The sequence below is a fragment of the Eptesicus fuscus genome, chromosome 7 (assembly GCF_027574615.1).
Source record: "Eptesicus fuscus isolate TK198812 chromosome 7, DD_ASM_mEF_20220401, whole genome shotgun sequence".
Taxonomy (NCBI): Eukaryota; Metazoa; Chordata; class Mammalia; order Chiroptera; family Vespertilionidae; genus Eptesicus; species Eptesicus fuscus.
The window spans coordinates 8,803,875-8,827,268 of NC_072479.1; the positions used below are offsets into that span (position 1 = coordinate 8,803,875).

Here is a 23,394-nt window from a genome sequence, read left to right on the forward strand (position 1 = left end):
TATTCTGATTGGATGTTTTCTTTTGCTTCCTTATATTCCAAATTATTTATTTTATTCTCAGAATCCTCTACTCTACTGTTGAATCCCTATAAATTATTCTTTATTTTAGTTAGTGTATCCTTGATTTCTGACTGGTTCTTTATTGTGGTTTCTATGTCCTTTTATATGCTATTGAATTTCTCACTAAGTTTATCTATCTACTTTTCCCCTAAGTTCATTGAGCATCCTTAGAACCAGTGTTTTGAACTCTGCATCGAGTAGATTGCTAGTCTCCATTTTGTTTAGTTCTTTTTCTGGAGTTTGTTCTGTTATTTAACACGTTTCTTTTGTTTTTAATTAAAGAAATAATCCCACTAATATAATCTTGCGAACTATTGCCATCCAGTAACATTTTTTTCCTGATGTCCTACGGGCAATCATTAAAGCATTAGTGTTTTGATTGCTAGAACTTGTTTGTATACGTTAGTTGATTAGTTGCAGCATTTTCTAGGTTTTGTGTTACTTGTCTTGGCATGCATTTCATTTTTTTTTAAAATTCTTCATGGATAATGATATGGTGATTGTAATTAAAAAAAATTATTAGTTAAGCAATGTTTGTAAACTCAAACTTCCTGGAAACTTACCTTTTCCAAGTTAAGTGAATCAGGTGTGCTCTATTATTTCCTTTGTTTCTCATTTTGCTCCATCAGTGCGTGGTGAATACTCTGTATATTTTCAACCTCTTGAACCACCCTGATGAGACCCTGCAGGTGTTCTATCTGGCCTTGGCAGTACATTGTGTGTACACCATCTTTATTGCCAGACAGAGTGTTGCCTTACTCAGAATTAGAGCATTGTTGTGTTTTGCTGTGTTACCAAATTAGAAAGGTTTGGTTCCTCTAATTCATCTGAAAGCATAAGTATTTTGGGTTTTGCAACACAATCTTGTTAGGACTCAGTTGTGCAGTTCTGTCTTGCAGACAACTGATCAAATAGTAGTTGTGTTCAGTAGACTTGCTTTGGGTGCTTACTGTGTACAAGAACCTGCTTAGGGGCTCTGTGCTTACATTGTTGGACCAGGCAGCATAGATTGGATTGGGCACTTCCCATAACTACACAGTGTAGTTTTTGGCTCCAACTAATGAATCTAATTGACATCATAAATGGAGAGGTACAGTTGTCTGGATGTGCTTTGGAAAGATAACAAGTAAAAGATTTTCTTTTTTTCTCTCTTTAAATCTGTTTTAAACTTAGAACTGATATCCATTTATTAGAACAATACAATTTATAGACCTGGCTATATTTATTAATCATTTTTGTCATTTCCTAAGCTACATATTTATTGTAAACATGCACACATGTAACTCTGGTAGACATGTAAACATGTTATGTGTTGTATGTAAACATTTGCTGTCATATTTTTTTCATTTTTTGAAGAAATTAATATTGATGAAATACACCAAGCAAGTAGCTCTTTAATGTAGACTGAAACCTTCTAGTAATGCAAGTAAATAATAGATAATGACATCACAGACTTCATCTTCTGGTCAGTAGCATCATAGGTATTGCAGAGTAACCAGACCCACCTGAGCGTGGACTCCATCTCTAGAAATACCAGGACAGCTTGGTAGAGGACACACGTGTGGTCTAGCTGCATAATTAAGGGCTTTTTCTGAGCTCCTGAGATTGCAGTTTTATGCTGCAATATTTGACTGTAAAAAAAATAGGCTGGGCCTGGCCGGGTGGCTCAGTTGGTGGGAGCCTTGTTCTGTACACCAAAAATGTTGCAGATTGGATTCCTGGTCAAGGCACATATCTAGGCTGTGGGTTCGATCCCTGGTCAAGGCTCATTTGGGGGACAACCAATTGATTTTTCTTTCTCACATTGATGTTTTCTCTATTTCCTTCTCCCTCTCTCTTTCCCACTTCCTCTATCTCTAAAATCAATTTTTAAAAAATACCATATTTTTGGGTGAGGATTAAAAAAAAGAAGAGTAGGCTAAAATCACTAATTACTCAAAAAATGAGCAGGCAAGTGTCTGGTGAATCTACTATGAACAAACATACAGATTACCTCAGGAAAAATGTGTGTATACAGCCCAAATGTACAATGTAATTGTCACTCTTCCACTTTGCTTTATATAGCCTGACTGTTGAATATGAAATTATTGATAGTCTTTAAGTTTGGAGCAGCTTGAGCTTGTTTGAATTTCTTCCTAGGAAGTTTCTGTGTACACTGTTGAATTCATAGTGAGTCATAAAACAGGAACCAGTTGACATGGTTATGTTTCATTTCCCCTCAACCCTAACTTGAGAGGCAGTAAAGGACTTAGGCCGGTATTTCTTGCTGTGCGGGCACTGGCTCCTTCAGTATTGTCTTGATTATTAAGTCTTTTTTGTGTAATAGATTTCCACTCTCCCTTTGATCTTATTGATGATAAACACCTTAGGATATATCTCTTATGATAGGCATAAAGCATTAAGGATATTTGCTGGCCTTTTCCAAGAAATGGCTACATTAACTTGTATGAGGAGACAGTAGTAATTATTTTAATATTTTTGTATCTTTTGTTCCTTAACTTTTTGATTGTATAATATTTTTTGCATACCACTTAATTTGTGATGTACATAATATTTATGTAAATCTCAGAATCTGTCACAATAGAAAAGAAGTAGGAATTACAGTTGGAGGGAGTGTTAGGAGATAAAAGTCAACTCCAAATGTTTTATTCTCATCTCCACTAATTATTTTTTCAGAAAAAGCTAAAAACTCTGTTATAATGACTATATTTACTTATTTATACTTTTAATTAGGTTTTTCATATTTATTTAATTGTTGGGACATTTGCTTTTAATATTATTTCTTAATAGTGGAAACTGTACAAATATTTAAAAATAAAATTCCTAATATAACAGATATGTTTTTAAACATTCACAAATTAACAATAATTCTTTGAATTTTTATTAGGTTTTTAGGTTTTGGACAATTCTGTAAACATTTCTAAATTTCCAGGTGACTCACTAATAAAACAAAACATATTAAGGTAATGTCATAAAATTTATTATTTTTATTTTACCTTTCTCATTGATTTACCTTATTTTACATATGTATATAAATAACTTGGATACTGTTTTGTCACCAGCAGTGTGTAGGTTTTTGTTCATTTGGAAATTTGGCACAACATATAGGAAATTAATAGAAGTTTTCCTCCAATAAAAGAGTTCTCATTTGATTTTATGTTCAAAACCATAAAATGCACTTTTGTTTTACGTCTGAAATGACTAAATATTACCGTTTGGAAAACTTGAGTCTTTGCACATGTTATTTCCAGAGTTTACCTCATTTAAACAGGCTTACTTGGTTTTAGGTGGGAAGGAAGCGAAATTATTTAAATTCAGTTCATCCCTCTTGCCCTCTCCCATTAACTTTTTTTTTTTTTTTTTTTACCCTGAAACCTTTATTTAAAATATTTGTCTTTCTTTCTTTGGCAAAGCCACATATTCCAAAATAAGCTTCTGTGAAATGTCTGAATTATTGTTATGGCCAGCTTCATCACACATCCTCCTAGTTTCTCATAACTTCATAAGTACAAGCTAACGTGCAACATTAAAAGTCTGGGAACCTAACCTCACTCATATTGATACTAAGAACCTAAGTACCTCATGAACACACATGGGGATGGACACACATATTCAGCAACAGAGTTGCCTTCAGTGTTCATGGTATGGATAGTGTCCAGCGAGATCACTTCACTACGTGTTATGATGATTTGTAATTGTTTTTCTGAGGTTTTTGTTTCAGTGTTTGTCTCTCAGTATTTTGAACTTAATTTAAAGAAAAAGATGTTACTAAATTGTATTTATTATATGTGATTTTCCTTACATGTTGTGCTGCTACTTTGCTAGTTTTGTGAGCTTAGTTGTGTTTGTTCACAGGTTGTAATTTGTTAATAAATATTTGGAGTGTTGCTTGTTGTTGTTTTCTTTGTGGTTCATATTTGATGTACAATCAAATGGCCCACTTAACTATCACCGGTGGGAGTAATAAATCCCTCTCTAGTAAGCAATGACTTCCCCCACATTTTAATTCTTATAAAATCACATATTATAAATCTGACATTTTGTGTTTGCCATAGATTATACCAATAATTTTAAGGTCAATGCAGGCAAGATGAGTGCCTTTTCAACTATTCTGATTTAATAAATACACTTGTATTATTTGTGTAAAACCATTGCAAAATGGATGTCCATATGGTGAATTTTCCGGACGACTCTGTCTGATTTTGTGAATCCCCCAAATTGTTTTTTTAAATTCACAGAATTTTTTTTTTTTTTTAGCAGTTTTAGATTTACAGAAAAATTCAACAGTGAGTAGAGTCCTCAAATATTTTCTCCCTCCACCCCTCCAGTTTCCCGTTTTACTAATACCTTGCTTTGGTGTGGTACGTTTGAACCACATGTTGAATCGATATTGATACCTGATTATTACTAAAGTTCTGTAGTTTACATTAAGGTTCACTCTGAGTTGTACAGTTTAGTGGGCTTTGACCAAAGCACAGTGCTGTGTGTCCACCATTATAGTATTGCACAGGACAGTTTCACTGCCCTAAAATCCTCTGTGCTCCCCTGTTCGTTTCCTCCCTCCCCCTAACCTCTGACAACCACTGATCTTTACTTACTGCCTCTATAGGTTGCCTTCTTTCACTTAGCAATATGCATTTTAGGTTCTTTCACAACTTTGTGCAACTTGATAGTCCATTTCTTTTTTTACCATGGAAAATATTCCATCACAAGGGAGTGCCAGTTGGTTTATTTGTTCACCTACCGAAGGCTATCTTGGTTGCCTTCAGTTTTTAGCAACCAGGAATAAAACTGCTACATTCATGTGCAGGTTTTTGTGTGGACCTGTTCATTTCAGTAAACACCCAGGAGTGCAGTTGCTGGATGTATGGTTAGAGTATGTAAAATTCTGTAAGAAAATGCCACACTGTCTTCCAGAGGCTGCACCATTTCCATTCGCAGCAGCAATGAGTGAGAGTTCCTGTTGCTCCACATCCTCCCCAGCATTTGGTGCTATTGGTGTTCTGACTTTCCATTCTGCTAGATGTGCAGTGGCATCTCATTGCCATTTTAATTTCCAGTTCTCTAATGATCTGATGTTGAGCATCTTTTCATATGCTTACCTATTTTTAATTGATTTTTATTGAAACCCTGCTAAAATGTAGCACACTTTCCCCCTGACTTTGTAAAATAGACAGTTTGAACTTAACCATTTCTTTCTGATTCAGAGTAACCCCCATGATGTGCCACCCTCAGCAGCCAGTGGAGGGCAGCGGGCTTTTCTGTCTGTCACTGAAGGGTCTGAGTTTTGGTGTTCGCTTCTGTAGTATTTTTACTCTTCTGTTTCTAGGCTGTTGACCTTTATTTCTCTTCCCATTTCCTACCCCCAGTCTTCAGAGAACTTTGTGAAAATAGTTGTTAGAATTACGGGTGAATTAGGAGTACAACAGTTTGGGGATGAAAAGTGGTAGGGTGGTTTATTGTTTGAGCATTAGTGCTTTGTATCATTTCTCTAGGCTGTCTGTGGCCTTGTTAGCTTTATTTTTAGTTTCCAGAAGTGTTCCAGGTCGACCAACTATGAAGTAGAGATTTATGCATAAACATGTTGTCATGTAGTTGTATAATATTTATTGCTGGAAGGGACCTAGCAGCAATTTCATGGTCCTACCCCCCCTTTTTTTTTCTTGCCCTGACCATTAATGAAGACTTGATTTCTTAAAGGTATAAAGGAAAAGAATTAGGAACAAAATTAATTAGGGACAAAAAAAAAAAAAAAAAGAAAACTTTTGTGGCTGGAGCCTTCCCACTCTTCCTTTAGCCCTTTCTCCTTTCTCCAGAGCATATGGCCAGTGCTTCCTAGTACTGTGACATGGTCACTGGCTCCTGTGGCAGAGCATACTTGAGTGTTGAGTATTTGCCCAGAGAATCCAGGTATTTACTTGGAAACTGTGAAATAAGAGCTTTGCCTGGCCAGCATCAGCTGCACCTGGCCCAGACAGACTTGGGGGATTCACCTGGGATCTCGTAGCCTCTTGTTCACAGCCATCATGCCCACAGTACCAGGACAGGTGAGAAAGGGGATCAAGGAGCACACATGTTCAGTACCTGCTTCCTGGTCTCTTTATGATCAGAAAAGGGTGATGGTCAACTCTTCCCTAATTTTAACTTTCTAAGATCATCTCAGGACCTTCCGTGTAGGTTTTGAGAGATTCAGCACATTGAGACCTGACATTGGGAACAAATAACTTGGTTCAGTCCCCTCATCTCATAGGTGAAGGGATTGGACCCAGGAAGATTTTAAGGCATATGTTCAAGGTCACATTCTGAACTGGGAATTGGTGTTCTGACTTTCCATTCTGCTAGATGTGCAGTGGCATCTCATTGCCATTTTAATTTCCTCTTCTCTAATGATCTGATGTTGAGCATCTTTTCATATGCTTACCTATTTTTAATTGATTTTTATTGAAACCCTGCAGTTTTAGATTTACAGAAAAATTCTACAGGACTTACATCTATTTCTGATCTTGAAGAATGCTGCAGATAAGGTGTAAGGAAAGCGAGCCAGGCAGCAAAATGCTTGTTAAGGAGCTTTAAGCCTCTGAAACATGATAACAGATTATTTACCTAAGTTGATGATAGTTAAGAATAAGAAATATAAGATAAATTGACATCATAGGCCCTAGTTGGTTTGGCTCAGTGGATAGAGCATTGGCCTGTGGACTGAAGGGTCCCAGGTTCGATTCCAGTTAAGAGCACATGCCCGGGTTGCGGGCTCCATCCCCAGTAGGGTTGCATGCAGGAGGTAGCCAATCAATGATTCTCTCTCATCATTGATGTTTCTCTCTCTCTCTCCCTCTCCATTCCTCTCTGAAATCAATAAAAATAAATATTAAAAATAAATAAATTGACATAATAGGATTGGAACTAACATTTATAATGTTTGCTTTGGGCTAGAGACTTTTATTAAATCCATATGTTAGCTCTAAGATGTATTTATTATTGTTTGCTTTTTGCAGAGGAGGAAACTAAGACTTATGGAGTGACTTACTCTTGTAATTTGATTCTTAAGAAGTGGAAGGAATGGAACCTAGGTCAGTTTCATTCCAGAGCCCATTCCTTTGTATTCTAACATTACTTTCAATAATGTTAAGTGCAAAAGTACTCGATTTTTGAAATGATTATGTTACAGTCACTCATTTTTTGGAGGTTATTAATCACTCCTTAGCTTCCCTTTCCTGAAATGCTTTAAAAAAACACACCCACAGAGCAATCTTTTAGCAGATGACTGTGATATATCCGGTTACAGTATTTATGCTTATAATGATAGAGGGGAAAAGTGTTTCTTGTGTTGTGAGATTAAAATGAAGTTGGGAATATTGTTGCCATTTGCTGTGTTTGAGTATAAATACACACCTACTTAATTCCATGGCAGGCTTTATGAAATAAGCCAATCATTCTGAGAGTTTCCACCACCAACTTAAGTGACATAAAGCTCTAAGTTATTTTTATTAGTAAGATTCCTTACAGTCTCTGTGCACTGGTGACAGGTCCAGAGCTGTGTGTATTGTCACCGTCAATTACTAGGAGAGCAGCCCCAGTATTATTCTTGGCTCTCGGTTCGATGTCTGTATTTGATGCACTACCCCTGAGCTGAGTATAGTTTACAATGTCAAAATGCCTTCAATTAGCACATCTTTAAATACCTTCTTTAAACAAATAACTAATCATGGGATGACTCCTATATTCCATAACATAAATCCTAAACTATAGTATAAGTGATTATTATGAAATTAGACATGGGTGAATCAAGCTTCATTTGGGATTTGCAAAATAACTTAAGCAATTTTTCAAACATCTTGAAATATATTTAGTAACATTTTTCAAACATATTTTATCAAGCATATTTTCCCTAATTTTTAAACCCTTGTGTATTTTTTAAAATATATATTTTTTATTGATTTCAGAGAAGAAGAGAGCAGGAGAGAGAGATAGAAACATCAGTGATGAGAGAGAATCATTGATCAGCTGCCTCCTCCTGCATATTCCACACAGGATCGAGCCTGCAACCCGGGCATGTGCCCTTGACTGGAATTGAACCCGGGACCCTTCAGTCCGCAGACCAATGCTCTATCTACTGAGCCAAACTGGCTAGGGCAACCCTTGTGTATTTTAAGGAAAATTTAATATGTTTCTGGTTAATTTGCACTTAACTTGTCCAAGTTATTTTTTAAGAACAATTCGGTTTCCAAGAAGCCCTAGGAGCCCTTCTCATGAATTTTGCCAGCCTTTAAAAGCCTTTTTCCCAATCAGAACTTTTTTCCCCAAAGATAAATGTGGATGAAATGTTTTAGTTCAGTTTACAATGCAGAGCCCATATTTCAAAAGCTAATCTAGTTCTGATTCCTATCTAATAAAAGAGTAACATGCAAATTGACCATCACTCCAAGGCACAAGATGGCCGCTCCCATGTGGTCAAAGATGGATGCCCCATGTGGACACAAGATGGCTGCCACAAGATGGTTTGCATGGGAGGGCAGTTGTAGGCAGTTGGGGGAGACCAGGCCAGCAGGGGAGGGCAGTTGGGGGGGACCAGGCCTGAAGGGGAGGGCAGTTGGGGGAGACCAGGCCTTCAGAGGAGGGTAGTTGGGGGGACCAGGCCTGCAGGGAGGGCAGTTGGGGGAGACCAGATCAGCAGGGGAGGGCAGTTGCGGGGGGACCAGGCCAAGGGGAGGGCAGTTGGGGGCGATCAGGCAAGCAGGGAGGGCAGTTAGGGGTGACCAGGCTGGCAGAGGAGGGCAGTTTGGGGAGACCAGGTCTGCAGGGGAGGACAGTTGGGGGGGCAGGCCTGCAGGGGAGAGCAGTTGGGGGGGCAGGCCTGCAGGGGAGAGCAGTTAGGGGGGGCCAGGCCTGCAGGTGAGGACAATTGGGGGACACCAGGCCTGCAGGGGAGTGCAGTTGGGGGGGGGACCAGGCCTGCAGGTTAGGGCAGTTGGGGGAGACCAGGCCTGCAGGGGAGGGCAGTTGGGGAGGACCAGACCTGCACGGGAGGACAATTGGGGGGACCAGGCCTATAGGTTAGGGCAGTTGGGGGGGACCAGGTCTTCAGGGGAGGACAGTTGGGGGGGAATCAGGCCTGCAGGGGAGGGTAGTTGGGGTGGACCAGGCCTGCAGGGAAGGGCAGTTGTGGGCGATCAGGCCAGCAGGTTAGGGCAGTTGGGAGAGACCAGGCCTGCAGGGGAGGGCTGTTGGGGGAGACCAGGCCAGCAGGGGAGGGCAGTTGTGTGGGGACCAGGCCTGCAGGGGAGGGCAATTGGGGGAGGACCAGGCCTGCAGGGGAGGACAGTTAAGGGTGATCAGACTGGCAGGGGAGGGCAGTTAGGGGTGACCAGGCTGACAGGGGAGGGCAGTTAGGGGCAATTGGGCTGGCTGGGGAGCAGTTAGGTGTCAATCAGGCTGGCTGGGGAATGGTTAGGGGGTGATCAGGCTGGCAGGCAGAAGCGGTTAGGGGCAATCAGGCAGAGGCAGGGGAGCAAGCAGTCCTGGATTGTGAGAGGGATATCCCAGATTGGAGAGTTGGAGAGGGTGCAAGCTGGGCTGAGGGACACACACACACACACACACACACACGCAAGCACACACACACACACACACACACACCACCATGCACAAATTTCGTGCACCGGGCTTCTAGTTATTTTATAAAGAAATTATGCTCACAAAATTATTAAGGTAATTTTTAAAAAGTAGTATTTGTAGAAATCAAGTCAATGCCTGCTCTTAATGTCTGTCTCCCAAAAGCCCTTGGTCTAAAAGTCTATCATGGCTCTCGACCTCATGTCTCTTCACTCATGGGGTGGGACTGTGCTGGTCGTTGTGTGCAACCTGGGACAGTGCTCCACAAATGTCTGTAATGATGCCTTTCCATCAATAGTATGTTTGTGAATTTTACACTGTTACCATATTGATAATTTACAGAATATTAATAATTTATAGAACTATTTGTATATAATCTATAAAAAATATTCACAAAATTAGAAAATTTGAAGACTAGCAATTTGAAAACACTGAAAAATTTAATTGGTGTAAAATGCCCTAGAAAATTATGAATACTATTTGTATTGAGATTAACTATGCCTTTAAACCTTGGGCTAACTAGGTATTGTGATTTAGTTTATTTCAGTGCTTAGTTGTAATGACTATTGTGGGTGAAAAAGTTACTTCATAAAGGTATGTAGATCCAAGTGGAAGAAAGAAATCATTGGTGCAATTATAATTCATTTTTAACCATTCCCACTAATTCTACAGAAGGTTTTATTCAACTTCGTTAAATTTGCATCTTCCCTGATGCCAGTCAGTCCTTACAGATTAATTGGAAGGTGCATTTTATATGAATAGTTTTAAAATTCACTGAACCTCTTCATTTGGAAGATTTTAAACACATTGGAAAATGGTTTCAAGTTTAAGTTGCACATATTAGAGTTTTTAGTAAGAGACTCATTCTTGGCAACAAAATGAGGAAACAATGGAAATGACGCCTCAGCCCAGGGACTGAGAGCCTGCCCTCCACCTACCTCCCTGAACTTCATGTGCCTGCGCTCCAATTCTTAATCTGCCCCTGATTGGTCCCTGGTTCTGCTGAGTCTGGAGGTGCTAGTCTTTTTTAAAAAAAATATATTTTATTGATTTTTTGCAGAGAGGAAGGGAGAGGGATAGAGAGCTAAAACATCGATGAGAGAGAGACATCGACCAGCTGCCTCCTGCACACCCCCTACTGTGCCCGCAACCAATGTACATGCCCTTGGGAATCGAACCTGGGACCTTTCAGTCTGCTCTATCCACTGAGCCAAACCGGTTTCAGCTGGAGGTGCTAGTCTTGAATGATGTAGAACTAGTTGAATCCTCTTGTGAGTTTTCATTTCTCCTCAGTCTTAAGATCCTGGCTTCTAGATATGATAGGAGTATGTCACTGTCTGTTTCTTCCTCTTCAGTGTTCAGTGATTCCTGTGCCAGTGTCCACAACACACTCTCCAGCTTATGTTCCGAACGTCTCCCCGGGAGGTACTGGGTTGTGTAGTTCTGGCATTGGGTGGGACGTCCAGACAGCATCAGCCACTGAAGGTGGTACTGCTGCTGCGGGCATCTCGTTGTTCATGGAGCAGGACTAGAGTCCTTCGCTTAGATGAGTGGAACCGTTAAGGGAAGAGCAGGAGTGAAACAGAGACCCTCAGCTATTAACAGGTGTGAGAGTCCACCTGGAAGGGGATATTGTGTGACTGACTGGGAAGGATGGTCATGAACCACAGTGTTTGGTCTTAGTTGGACTGTGTGTACTCTGATCAAAGCATAGTTCCTGCTCTTTGGCTCGAGATCTGTTAGTTATTTAAACAAGGGGTCTGTTTGTTGGGTCATAAGAGGTGTTAGGGTTTTGTGAGAACTTTTGTCCCGAAGTCAAAAACATGGATTCTATTTCCAGCTCTACCACTTCCAAGCTGAGAGACTTTGGGCAACTCACTTATCCTCTCTATACCTCTATTATCTCATCTTAAAAAGGACGGGCTAATAATAGTGCCTTCTTTATAGAACTGTTGGGAAGGTGAAATGAGACACTGAGTTGAAAGTGCTCATCCCTTCCTGGCTCCACAATAACGCTCAGTAAACGGTAGCTGCAGTGGGTGCTAGAGCGGGCTCCAGTGGGCTTTCCCGCAGCTGGGTCTCGAACACTCAGGGGTGTTGCCAGTCTTTGAACTGCGGATAGCTTAAAATTGGCCATGGTGAGAGTATGTACACCTGGAATCAGCACACACTACACGTCAAGCTTCCTCCTACACATAGCCCCCTTGAGAGCCCGTTTATCAACTCATCACAGGTGAGCTATTTTAATCTTGTGTGGGGTTTTCTCTTTATTTCTGCCACACACAAAAAAGGCAGCTTTGGATGTCCCTCTGGAATTAGTAGATGCAGTGATGGGTAATATCCCTAACCCCTGCCAGCACTGTGAACAGGGCAGGTTGATTTGCAGTGAGCCGTTTTTGACTCCAGGGATTTTGGATCTGCCAAAATCAGGGACAATCTTCTCTTTTATTGCATTGCAATGTGACAAATCTTCGGACCCTGGGAATAGATTAAAATGTCTGTACACTTTAGTCCATGGCAAATACAATCTGAGCTGTATCTAGGCAGTACCCACAGCTTTCAGCCTTTTGCCAAAGGGGAAGCTCTTCAATCATCCAGAAGGTTCTGAACCTCACAACTGGCATGGCTTTCCTGGCAGTCATGGAGACATGTGCCCACAAAAGTGTACCAAGTGCTGCAAGAGCTGTGCGGCCGTTGTCCCGGCAGAGGTAGGAGAGGCAAGAGCAGGAGGGGATTCTGTTCTCACTTTTTTTAGTACCTTCCTGAACCAAAAAAAATGGAGCTTGGTGGCAGCACCCAGTTGGAATTCTCTTGCTCTTGCGCCATTTAGCACACTAAGGATCAAATGTCTCCCTATTTACAATAGAAACAAAAAAGCAAAGCTCTTTAAAGAGGGGATTTACAAACGGCACACTGTCTTTTCTTACTACAGAAATGTGCACATCTAGAGAGGGTCACACAGCTTTGTGTACCTGCCTAAGGAAGCGCAGACCAGGGTTATTTATAGTCCCACTTGCTTTCCACAAGGAAGAGAAAGCAGTGCATGATACCAGGGTCTCCAGTTCCATAAAGGAGGGGCTCCCAGGTTTTCTGGGTAAGGAAGTCTTCTGTGTAACCCTCGGAGGGTTGTGCAGGAAGGGGCTCTGGGAGCACTGGCTAGGGCTTTTTTCCATCTGTTCTAATTTTAATCTTAGACAAATGTTCATTTATGTGGGTCTGTCACTTAGACCTTTATAAAGCCAGTTTAAGTTATTGACCGCTCAGCTGGTTCCAGGCCTAGCCCCTGCCTTGAGGACCTCGTCCTGGTAGAGAGAGCCCTGAAACAAGCCACCATAGATTTACAGTGGTGAGTACGTGAAACACAGAGTTTATTCTTATGTTATTATTTCCCATACGGACAACTGTAAACCCACTTTTGCCCCAGCCTGTATATGCGTGGGTAGCAGTGAATATGTGGCTGAGAAGAGGAGGAAAGGACAAAGAGGACTTCACAGGGGAGGTGATGTCAGCCATATTCTGAGGCTTGAGGAGGCGCTTACCAGGTGGCAAAGAGGGAAACTAGTTCAGGTAGAGGTAGCAGTCACCGCTGTTCTGGTGACTTGTGTTAGAGTTGTGGTTGCCTTTTCTTGGAGCGAGTTCTTTTACAGCTGTTTCTTCCCCAGCTGGGAGCCCTGTGAGGGCAGAGAGCACTCTTCCTTGCCTCCTCCACAGGGCTTTGCATCCTGTAGGTGCTCACAGCCCAGTGGGCAGTGAGACTGAATCACACAAAGTCTCCTTTCTTCTTTGTGACCCTGTAAGCAAAGCTGTTCTGAAGAACACTAACGTGAGAACACAGATGTGATGCTGGATGATGGTCAAGCTTGTGTCTGAAATCAGCTCTGAAGCAGAAGGCCCGGAGCAAATTTAGATGTCTGGTCTGTGGCCATGGTCTAAAGCATGTCAAACTCCTGGCTCGCCCACAATGGATATTTTTGTGGCCCAGCCAATATAACGGTATGTGAGAAACATTTTAATAAAAATTTTGTAACTTAATTTTTACAATATCCTGTTATACATAATTATTAATAACGAACTACAACATTCGCTAATGACTGATGACTATAATTGTGTTGCATTCATTTCCCTTACACGCCTTATGTGCAGGCACACCATTTCTCTCCACTAATACCAGCAGGGAATATTTTAGCAGCTGACTGCCACGTCATTAGTCTTGGACTGACTTGTTTGGTGTGCACAACAGGAGGTATTTAGCTTTTGGAGAACAAGGAAAATAGGTTCATTTGCGTTACGCTTATTAAATTGTGCAGTTATTCAGTGTCTGGTAAGTTAATGTTGAAGAAAAAATATTAATTTTTATTAAAATGTTCTATTATTTTATGTTAATGATTACTCATTTATTTCAGCCCTTTGTATTCAGCATGTCTCTATCAAAATAAACCTATGTTTCTATGAAAATTGAAGCTTTTGTTTTTGCGGCCCACATAAACTTAAACCTTGTTTATTTGGCCCGTGTTAGCCTTTGAGTTTAACATGCTTGGTCTGAATAAACGCAAAACCTCACTTCCTTTCCCTTTTTTTTTTTAACCTTAAAGCTACCTCATTGTGATGGCTGGTTATGGCGCAGTCGATAAAGTGCGTTGCCTGATTTCTCGGGCGGGATGTGGCTGCTGGGACTCATGGTGTCATTTTCACACGGGCTGGAGGCACAGCTCTGCCATCGCAGGGTCTCTGCAGTGTAAGAAACCCCTCTGTCTTCCAGGCCCAGCTGCGGTCTGTTAGCCCTCCTGCATGGTCTACAGGATCGCATTTCCCACGTATGAGCAAGCCTACTTCATAGATCAAAGGCGCCTCTCCGTTTGCAGTTGAATATTAAGTTTACGCATTTCAGATTGAAACTTGTACCACCTATTTTGAATTACACTTAATAGTAATTTCCTTTAGCTGTTACCATCAGGCTATAGAAAAATGAAAAAATAGATCTGAGCTCTTTATTTTGACTATGTTCACAGAATGTAAATCTAATTTCTGATTTTTTTTTCTCTTAAAGTAGCATACACATACATCAGTCTGAACAAAGACTGATAAGTAGGGACAGGTTTGCCTGATAACCATGTTCATACTACCTAACTTATCTTGTCAGTTCCCTTGGAAAATTCACCTGTTTTTCTGTCCTAATTTGCTGCACCAAGTTGATATGCGGCACCTAATGGTGAGGGAAATTGTGTTCAGATTAGGTAATGCTTTAAGACAGATCTATTTCAGAGCTGAAAAGGACCTTACAGATCACATAATCTAGTATTTCTCATCTTGAACATGTGTTCCATAAGGAATGTTTAAATGCTGTGTTTTCATTTAGACAAACAACTGTGTGTGTGTGTGTGTGTGTGTGTGTGTGTGTGTGCGCGCGCGTGCACACACACAGGTGGGATGATTTCTGTGAATGGAGAACTATGAGGTTTCAAAGGTCATGTGACTTGGCTCCAGGCATAGGATCAACATTTCCTGTGGTCAGGGTGCAGCCTGGGGCCTCTAGATGACAAGTACAGGATCCCTCTTCACCACCTTGAACTCCAATGAGATATATGGTGTATTGAGGGCATGACCATACTGGCAGTGTTATGTCAGCTCCAGATTCCCCTGGGAGGCAGCTGGTGCCACGTATTTGAATAGTTGTATATTTCTGGTATTCTTGGTACTACCTGAACTACAAGGCTGCTGTCCCGGGGGCTTTCACTCTAAGAGCACACCTTAGCCAAGTCATCCTGTCATTCTCTGAGTATTTACCATATATGGAGAGTGGTGGATTGGTCAGCTTTCTCTAGGTAAGACTGGATAATGAAATAACCCCAACATCTCAGTTCATTGGAATAGAAAAGGTATATTTGTTATGCACACGTCATGCATAGGTCTCCTTTAACTGTGATTCTGCTCCCTGCACTGTCTCATTTTGAGATTCCTGATAACTTCAGTAGCCCCTGTTCTCATGGCTTAAGAACAAGAGCAGGAGGGGTCAGGAGCATTAAAAGGTCCTTAACACTCCCCTTCACAGGTTGCACATACCATTTTTTGTTGTTCCATTGGCCAAAAGAAGTCATATGGCCAAGCCCATTGTCAGTGGAACTGGGCAATAATATTCTTCTCTCTGGAAGATGTCACATGGTGGTGGTTAGAGATGTAGAATCCTGTCCCAGGGCGGGTTAAATAATTAGGAACAGTAACACACTCTACCACGGTGGCCTCCATCCATGCAACGGTGTATCTCACAGGCACTCATCACTCTGGATGACTGGACTGTTGGGTTTGGCTTTCTGTTTTTAATTTTTTTTTCTTACTTAGAAGTTTTAGAATTGGAAGGCTGGAAAACTTTAGGGCTGGGTGGACTTTTAGGGGTCTTACTTTTCTAGTAGAGGAACAGACATAGCGAGATGATTTGCCCAATATCGCAGGATGGAACTCTACAACATCCACATGTAAAATTGTTAGAGCAGAATTGCTGCTTTGCTCATCGTAAAAGAAAATTTTTCTCGTTAGCGAAGTTATATGCCTTCTAGGAGACAGGAATAAAGCAGAATCGGAGTAGTCAGTCTTTGAAGTAAAACTAGCTCAGTTTTCCATCAGTTTATTTCCAGCCACATTTGCATTAGAGACAAGTTAATCATGTCAGTCTAATTTGTATTAGATTTAAGTTAATCATGCACTATCAGTAGAGCACCAGGAGCTGATTAGTACTAGAGTGAGTCACAGTTCCTGCCAAGGCAGACCGCATCTCTATTTTATAAACAGTTTGCACCTTGTGTTGACTTAACTTAAAAACACCTGTATGTAGTATGTGGCATGTTTTCTTTCAACCTTTGTGTGGGGACAGTAGGTGGACAATTAATACTGGAGACATTAAACTGGGTGTGAGCTATTCAGTGGGCATTCCATGGGCTTCTGACATCCTCACGATGCTCAACTGGTAAAATAACAAAACAAAACAAAATAAAACAAAAAAAACAAAACAACACACACAGCACTTCTGTGGGAAATGTGGACAATCTCTATTCAGCCGCTGACTACCGGCACCTCATTTCTGCTTTTCAGAGATTTCAAATTCCGAGGTCAGTGATAAAATAGATGGAAGTTATTGGGAGAGCTCCATGTGAGGGACTATGCTTGGGAGACAACAGGAAGAGGCATAATGGGAGCTGCCACTACTTTAGGGTGAAGATGGTTAGCTAGAGGCTCACAAATAAGATTTAAAAGGACCTCGGTAGGATGACTCTCTCTCATTGATGTTTCTAACTCTCTATCCCTCTCCCTTCCTATCTGTAAAAAATTAATAAAATATATTTAAAAAAAGAAAAGAAAACTGTTTTGCATCTGGAGATGAGGCAAGATCATTCTGACTAAATTTTGAACAGGCCTCTTTCTGTGGTTTGCTTTTTTCTTCCACTTCCTCTCACCTCCTAAAACATCTTCCTGCACATCAAGTGCCCAGTTCCCTGAGGTTTTCTAAAATGTTATGTTTTAATATCCCACTAAGCCTGCTCCATATTGCATCCACCAGCTCGGAGTGACGGTTCCCTGAGTGATAGGGTTAGGGAAGCAATCTGATTAAACTTTATCTTACATGCAGACACTGGGGCACTTTGAGGATCCCACTTCTTCAGCTTGTTTTCCCCAATCTTTCCTCTCTCTTTGGCCGCAATTTCTTATTAACCTAAGATACAAGATTTATATACATAAAGTTCTAGATGATCAACTAGGGTGGTTAGCAGAACACATAGGGAGCTTTTAATAATACACATGCCTAAACCCCTCCCTTGAGAGCCATTATTTTGGTAGGTTTTGGAGTGATCAAGATGTCTGAAGATTCAATAAGCTTCCTAGATCATTAGAATTCAGCCATCTAGTTCTTTGCCTCCTGGTAAATAACATAGGTGTAGGAAAGCCTGCTTTCCTCCTATCATGTGCCGTTTTAACTTAGTGATGCTCCCTACAAACAGATGGAGTTGATTTTTTATTTTTAGAAATTTTAAGTATCTATTCTCTTAGAAGAACTGAACAAATATTCTTTTTTATACTTCTATGTTTTATTTTTTAAATATATTTTTATTGTTGATAGTATTACAGATGTCTTCCATTTCTCTCCCTTTCCCCACCTCCTCCCAGCCCTTACAACCCCCCTCCCTCCTGCCAGGTCTTCACTACCCTATTTCCTGTGTCTATGGATTATGCATATCCTATATAATAAAGAGGTAATATGCAAATTGACCATCACTCCAACACACAAGATGGCCGCCCCCATGTGGTCAAAGATGGCCACCCCCATGTGGACACAAGATGGCCACCACAAGATGGCTGGCAGGGGAGGGCAATTGTGGGTGATCAGGCCTGCAAGGGAGGACAGTTGCGGGGGGGGACCAGACCTGCAAGGGAGGGCAGTTAGGGGCGACCAGGCCTGCACGGGAGGGCAGTTGGGGACGACCAGGCTGGCAAGGGAGGGCAGTTAGGGGTGATCGGGCCAGCAGGGGAGGGCAGTTGTAGGGGGACTGGGCCAGCAGGGGAGGGCAGTTGGGGGTGATCAGGCCTGCAGGGGAGGGCAGTTAGGGGCAATTGGGCTGGCAGGGGAGCAGTTAGGCATAGATCAGGCTGGCAGGCAGAAGCAGTTAGGGGTAATCAGGCAGGCAGGCAGGCCGAGCGGTTGGGAGCCAGCAGTCCCAGTGGGATCAGGCCTAAATGGGCAGTTGGACGTCCCCTGAGGGGTCCCAGATTGGAGAGGGTGCAGGCTGGGCTGAGAGACACACACACCCCCGGTGCACGAATTTCATGCACCGGGCCTCTAGTCTCTCTATATAAAAGCCTAATATGCTAAGTGTCCCTCCAACCTTTCAACCGTTTGACCAGTCGCTATGATGCGCACTGAGCACCAGGGGGCAGATGCTCCAACCGGTAGGTTAGCTTGCTCCTGGGGTCCGGCCAATCAGGACTGGGTGATATGGACCGACATGCCCTGGAGCCCTCCTGCCATCCCTCCCTGCCCTGATCCTGCACCAGTAAATACATAAGTTCTTTTGTTTATCGCTTGTCTTCCCCCCCAACCTCACACTGAGGTATATCAGTCTGTTCCACGCCACCCTGCTTCGGGTCTTATTTTGTTGGTCAATTCATTTTGTTCATTAGATTTCACAAATAAGTGAGATCATGTGATATTTGTCCTTCTCAGTTTGGCATATTTCATGTAGCATATTTTCCAGGTTCATCAATGCTGTCCCAAAGGGATAGAGATCCCTCTTTTTTACAGCTGCATAGTATTCCATAGTACAAATGTCCCACAGCTTTTTTTATTGTTTAAAGTATTACATGTAGTATTACATATATCTCCTTTTTTCCCTCATTGATCTCCCCCCAGGCACCCCCATCCCCCAGCACTTGCCCTCACACCCCTAGTGTCTGTGTCCATTGGTTATGCTTATATGCATGCATATAAGTCATTTGGATGATCTCTTACCACTTCCCCCACGCTTCCTTGCCTTCCCTCAGAAATGTGATGGTCTGTTCCATGCTTCTATGTCTCTGGCTCTATTTTTGTTCATCAGTTTATGTTGTTCATCAAATTTCACAAATAAGTGAAATCATGTGATATTTATCTTTCTCCAACTGGCTTATTTCGCTTAGCATAATGCTCTCCAGTTCCATCCATGCAGTTGCAAATGGTAAGAGCCCTTTCTTTTTTATATCAGCATAGTATTCCATTGTGTAGATGTACCACAGGTTTTTTAAGCCACTCATCTGCTGATGGGCACTTAGGCTGTTTCCAAGTCTTAGCTACTATAAATTGTGCTGCTATGAACATAGGGGTGCGTATAACCTTTCTGATTTCTTGAGATATATTCCTAGAAGTGAAATTACTGGGTCAAATGGTAGTTCCATTTTCAACTTTTTAGGAAACTCCATACTGTTTTCCAAAGTAGCTGCACCAGTCTGCATTCCCACCAGCAGTGCACGAGGGTCGTTTTTCTCCACATCCTCACCAGCAGGATGTTGTTTGTCAATTTGTTGATGATAGCCATTCTGACAGGTGTGAGATGGTACCTCATTGTCATTTTGATTTGTATCTCTCTGGATGATTAGTGACTTTGAGCATGTTTTCATATGTCTCATGGCCTTCTGTATGTCCACTTTCGAAAAGTGTGTATTTAAATCCTTTGCCCAGTTTTTGATTGGATTGTTTATCTTCCTTTCATTAAGATGTATGTGTTTCCTATAAATTTTGGAGATTAGGCTTTTATTAGATTTAACATTGCCAAATATGTTCTCCCATGCAGTGGCCTTTCTTGTTGTTCTGTTGATGGTTTCTTTTGCTGTGCAGAAGCTTTTTATTTTGATGTAGTCCCATTTGTTTATTTTCTCCTTAGTTTCCATTGCCCTAGAAGCTGTATTGGTAAATATATTGCTACAATATATGTCTGATATTTTGCTGCCCATGGCTTCTTCTAAGATTTTTATGGTTTCCTGTCTTACGTTTAAGCCTTTATCAATTTTGAGTTTATTTTTGTGTATGGTATAAGTTGGTGGTCTAGTTTCATTTTTTTTTTTTTTGCATGTATCTGTCCAATTTCCCCAACACCATTTATTGAAGAGACTGTCTTGATTCCATTGTAAGCTCTTGCCTCCTTTGTCAAATATTAATTGAGCATGATGGCTTGGGTCAATTTCTTGGTTCTTTGTTCTATTCCATTGATCTATATGTCTGTTCTTGTGCCAGTACCAGGCAGTTTTGAGGATAGTGGCTTTGTAATATAGCTTGATATCTGGTATTGCAATCCCTCCAACTTCGTTCTTCTTTCTCAAGATTGCTGTGGCTATTTGGGGTCTTTTTTTTTATCCATATGAATTTTTTGGAGAGTTTGTTCTAGGTCTGAGAAATATGCCATTGGTATTTTGATGGCGATTGCATTAAATCTGTAGATTGCTTTGGGTAGTATGGACATTTTAGTGATGTTGATTCTACCAATCCATGAACATGGTATATTCTTCCATTTGTTTATGTTTTCCTCTACCTCTTTTTTCAATGTCCTGTAGTTTTTAATTGTTTTGAATGTCTTATTATTCCTATTTAATGACCAGATAGCACAATCATGGCCGTGCATTTTATTCAAATGTACTAGATTTACTTTGTTATAACTAGAATTATTTAATGCTAAAACTGATCTCTGTGTGTTGCTATGATACCATGCACATCTACTAAAATATTAATAAAGCAGAGTGGGACATTTGTAATATTTCATTTGTGTTTGACTGACAGTTTGATACCATTGCAACAAGATCCAGGTGTAAACAGCAGGCTTGAGCTTACTGGCATGGCTACAGACAGACAGCTCAATATTCTCATCTTACATGTTGAATTTCAAAGCAATTGCAATCACTCCAACCTTCTACCAACATAGAGGGGTGTGTGTGTGTGTGTGTGTGTGTGTGTGTGTGTGTTGCATGGGAATGCATAGGCGTCTATCTGTCTGTCTTGGGGATGAAAGAAGGATCTTTGCCAAGACATTTGGCAGCATCTGCCATGATGCCTTGATGGACAAAGTAGAGAAATGTAACTTGGTTAGTTGTCATGTGGGTCCTTGGCTTGTCAAGTGACCACAGGAGAGGGTATTAGCGAACCTATGCTGGACTGGAAAGAAGGCTTTAATACCATACTATCGGGCCTTGTACTTGACTCTGTTCTCCAAGGGTTTTAATAGAAGGTGAAGATAAAGAAAACATATTTCTAGATGACTCAAAGCCAAGGAGGACAAGTTATATTTAAGCTTATTGAAACAACATTCAAAAGAGCTCAGTAGTGGGGGGGGGGAGGGGGTAGAGTGGTCGGGACGGGTTGATGGGGGGAAAAGGAGACATATGTAATACTTTAAACAATAATTAAAAAAAGAGCTCAGTAGGTGGATAGAATGAGCAAAATGAAATGTAAAGAAGTGAACTGAGGTCAGAACAGATGTGAAGTCCTGCACATAAGACCAGTGCCTTGTGCACAGGTTTGGGAGTCCTGATGTAATAGTCACTGCATGACATAGGCATGTGCTAATTTGTGCTGCCTGAATGGTTCAGTTTCTCAGGAGTTTCATGCGGTTCCCAGAGGACCTCCAGGCAGGTCAGTGGACCTGGGATGTCTTGAGGGGGTTATAGTTATTGAAAACTGGTGAGAAAAACCTTGGAACCATTGTGCTCACCCAGTAATCTCCCATCCACAGCACTAGGGGCCTCTCCGGAGTTGAGGACTTAGTACTGCATTACAGTTAGGTTATGCATCTGTCTTGGTGCCTTTATTGTAAACTCCAGAGTAAGGACCATGTTTTACTCCTTTCTGAGTTCATAGGGCCAAGTGCCTGACAGACACAAACTGGGGAGTCCCCACAGGCAGGGACTTTTGTCTGCTTGTTTTGTTTTATTCATCGATGGGACTTAAAACAGTGCTTGGCATATGGTAGGTCTCAATACACATTTAATGAAAGAATAAATGACACACATAGATGCTCAGTAAACCATACCCATTTGTTCTCTATGTGGCTGTGGCACATCCTCTCTGTAAGTCACTACTTGGCTATTTTAAAGCAGGAACTTCACATTCTTTTCCTTTTGCTTCTCAGTTCATTCCATTCCCATCTCTGATGACATTTGGGGCGTATTCACAAAAACCCAGATAGGACAAAACACTTCGATGATCCTTTGAAAAGATGTACTCCAGATGCAATGAGTTCATCACCCTTTGGTGGGAAGTTAAATGCTTGGGTTGAACTCAGGTGGGTCTGGGTTCAGGTTAGACTGTGGCAGATATTCATGAGATTCACTACTTTGGGAAAATATCCTATTATCTGAAGCCTTGTTTTTCTCATTTGTAAAATATAGATAAAACACTCCAAAGGGTGGATGCAGTATGTATAACACAAAGTACCATCTGAATAAATGCTGAATTATTATTGTTAGTTCACCAAGGCTTTAGCTCAAATAAGTGCCATGAGTAGAGAGGGAGAAAATGCTCCAGGAAAAATCAAGGCAAAAGAAATTAGAAATTGCTAAAGTCTTGTCTTCAAAACTTGCTTCTTTGGTATGTCAAAGCACTTGCTCCTGTTAGAGATGTAAGCTCTTCAGAAAGGGAAATAGAGGCCCTGCATTGCTGAGGGAGCTCTGGTCTCCATGGTAACAGCACATTAGATTCTGATGTGGGCACACCTGGTATTCTCAGGTTGCTCCACCATATGGCACCTCATATATTTCATCAAGAAAAAAAAGCCTACCTTGACCTCCCTCTACTGCACAGGCACCCCTCCCCCACAACACACACATACCCTCTCTGTCTAATCCATGGCCACTGAAGCACACAAGTCCTGTAAATGCCATTGGAAACAGTTTCAAAAGCCATTCAATCAAACAAAGGGCCAGAACAGTTATTCTTGCTTCTAAGAGGTGCCCAGAGGGAGGTACCTGACAAATACATTTGCTTTTTCTATGAGACTGATGCAGAACCAGGTGGTTCCCCACCCCCATCCCAGGCTTGCTAATAAAGCAGCCCCATTCATAACCCTGCCCAGAGCAGAATCACATCCTTGACCATGACTCATCTCATGACACCGTTTGTAAGAGTGGCCTCTCCAACTTTCCCTACATAGAAATGCCCATTAAATGCTCTGCTTTGAACTAGTTTAAAAGGAAGAAAGAAAGATTTCCTGGTAGGAT

At 41.4% G+C, this 23,394-nt stretch overlaps 1 protein-coding gene across 3 annotated transcripts in view; it reads left to right on the top strand.

Moving 5' to 3' along the window:
* Nucleotides 1-23,394, top strand: part of KATNAL1 (katanin catalytic subunit A1 like 1) — a 165,620-nt gene that overhangs the window by 125,313 nt on the left and 16,913 nt on the right. Inside the window, exon 12 of one of the 3 annotated variants that reach the window (XM_054718732.1) lies at nt 2,948-3,020. The exons of the other annotated variants lie outside the window; for them this stretch is intronic. The gene's annotated coding sequence lies outside the window, so the exon portion shown is untranslated. Of the gene's footprint in view, nt 1-2,947; nt 3,021-23,394 lie in introns of those variants that run through there. 3 annotated transcript variants of the gene reach the window in all.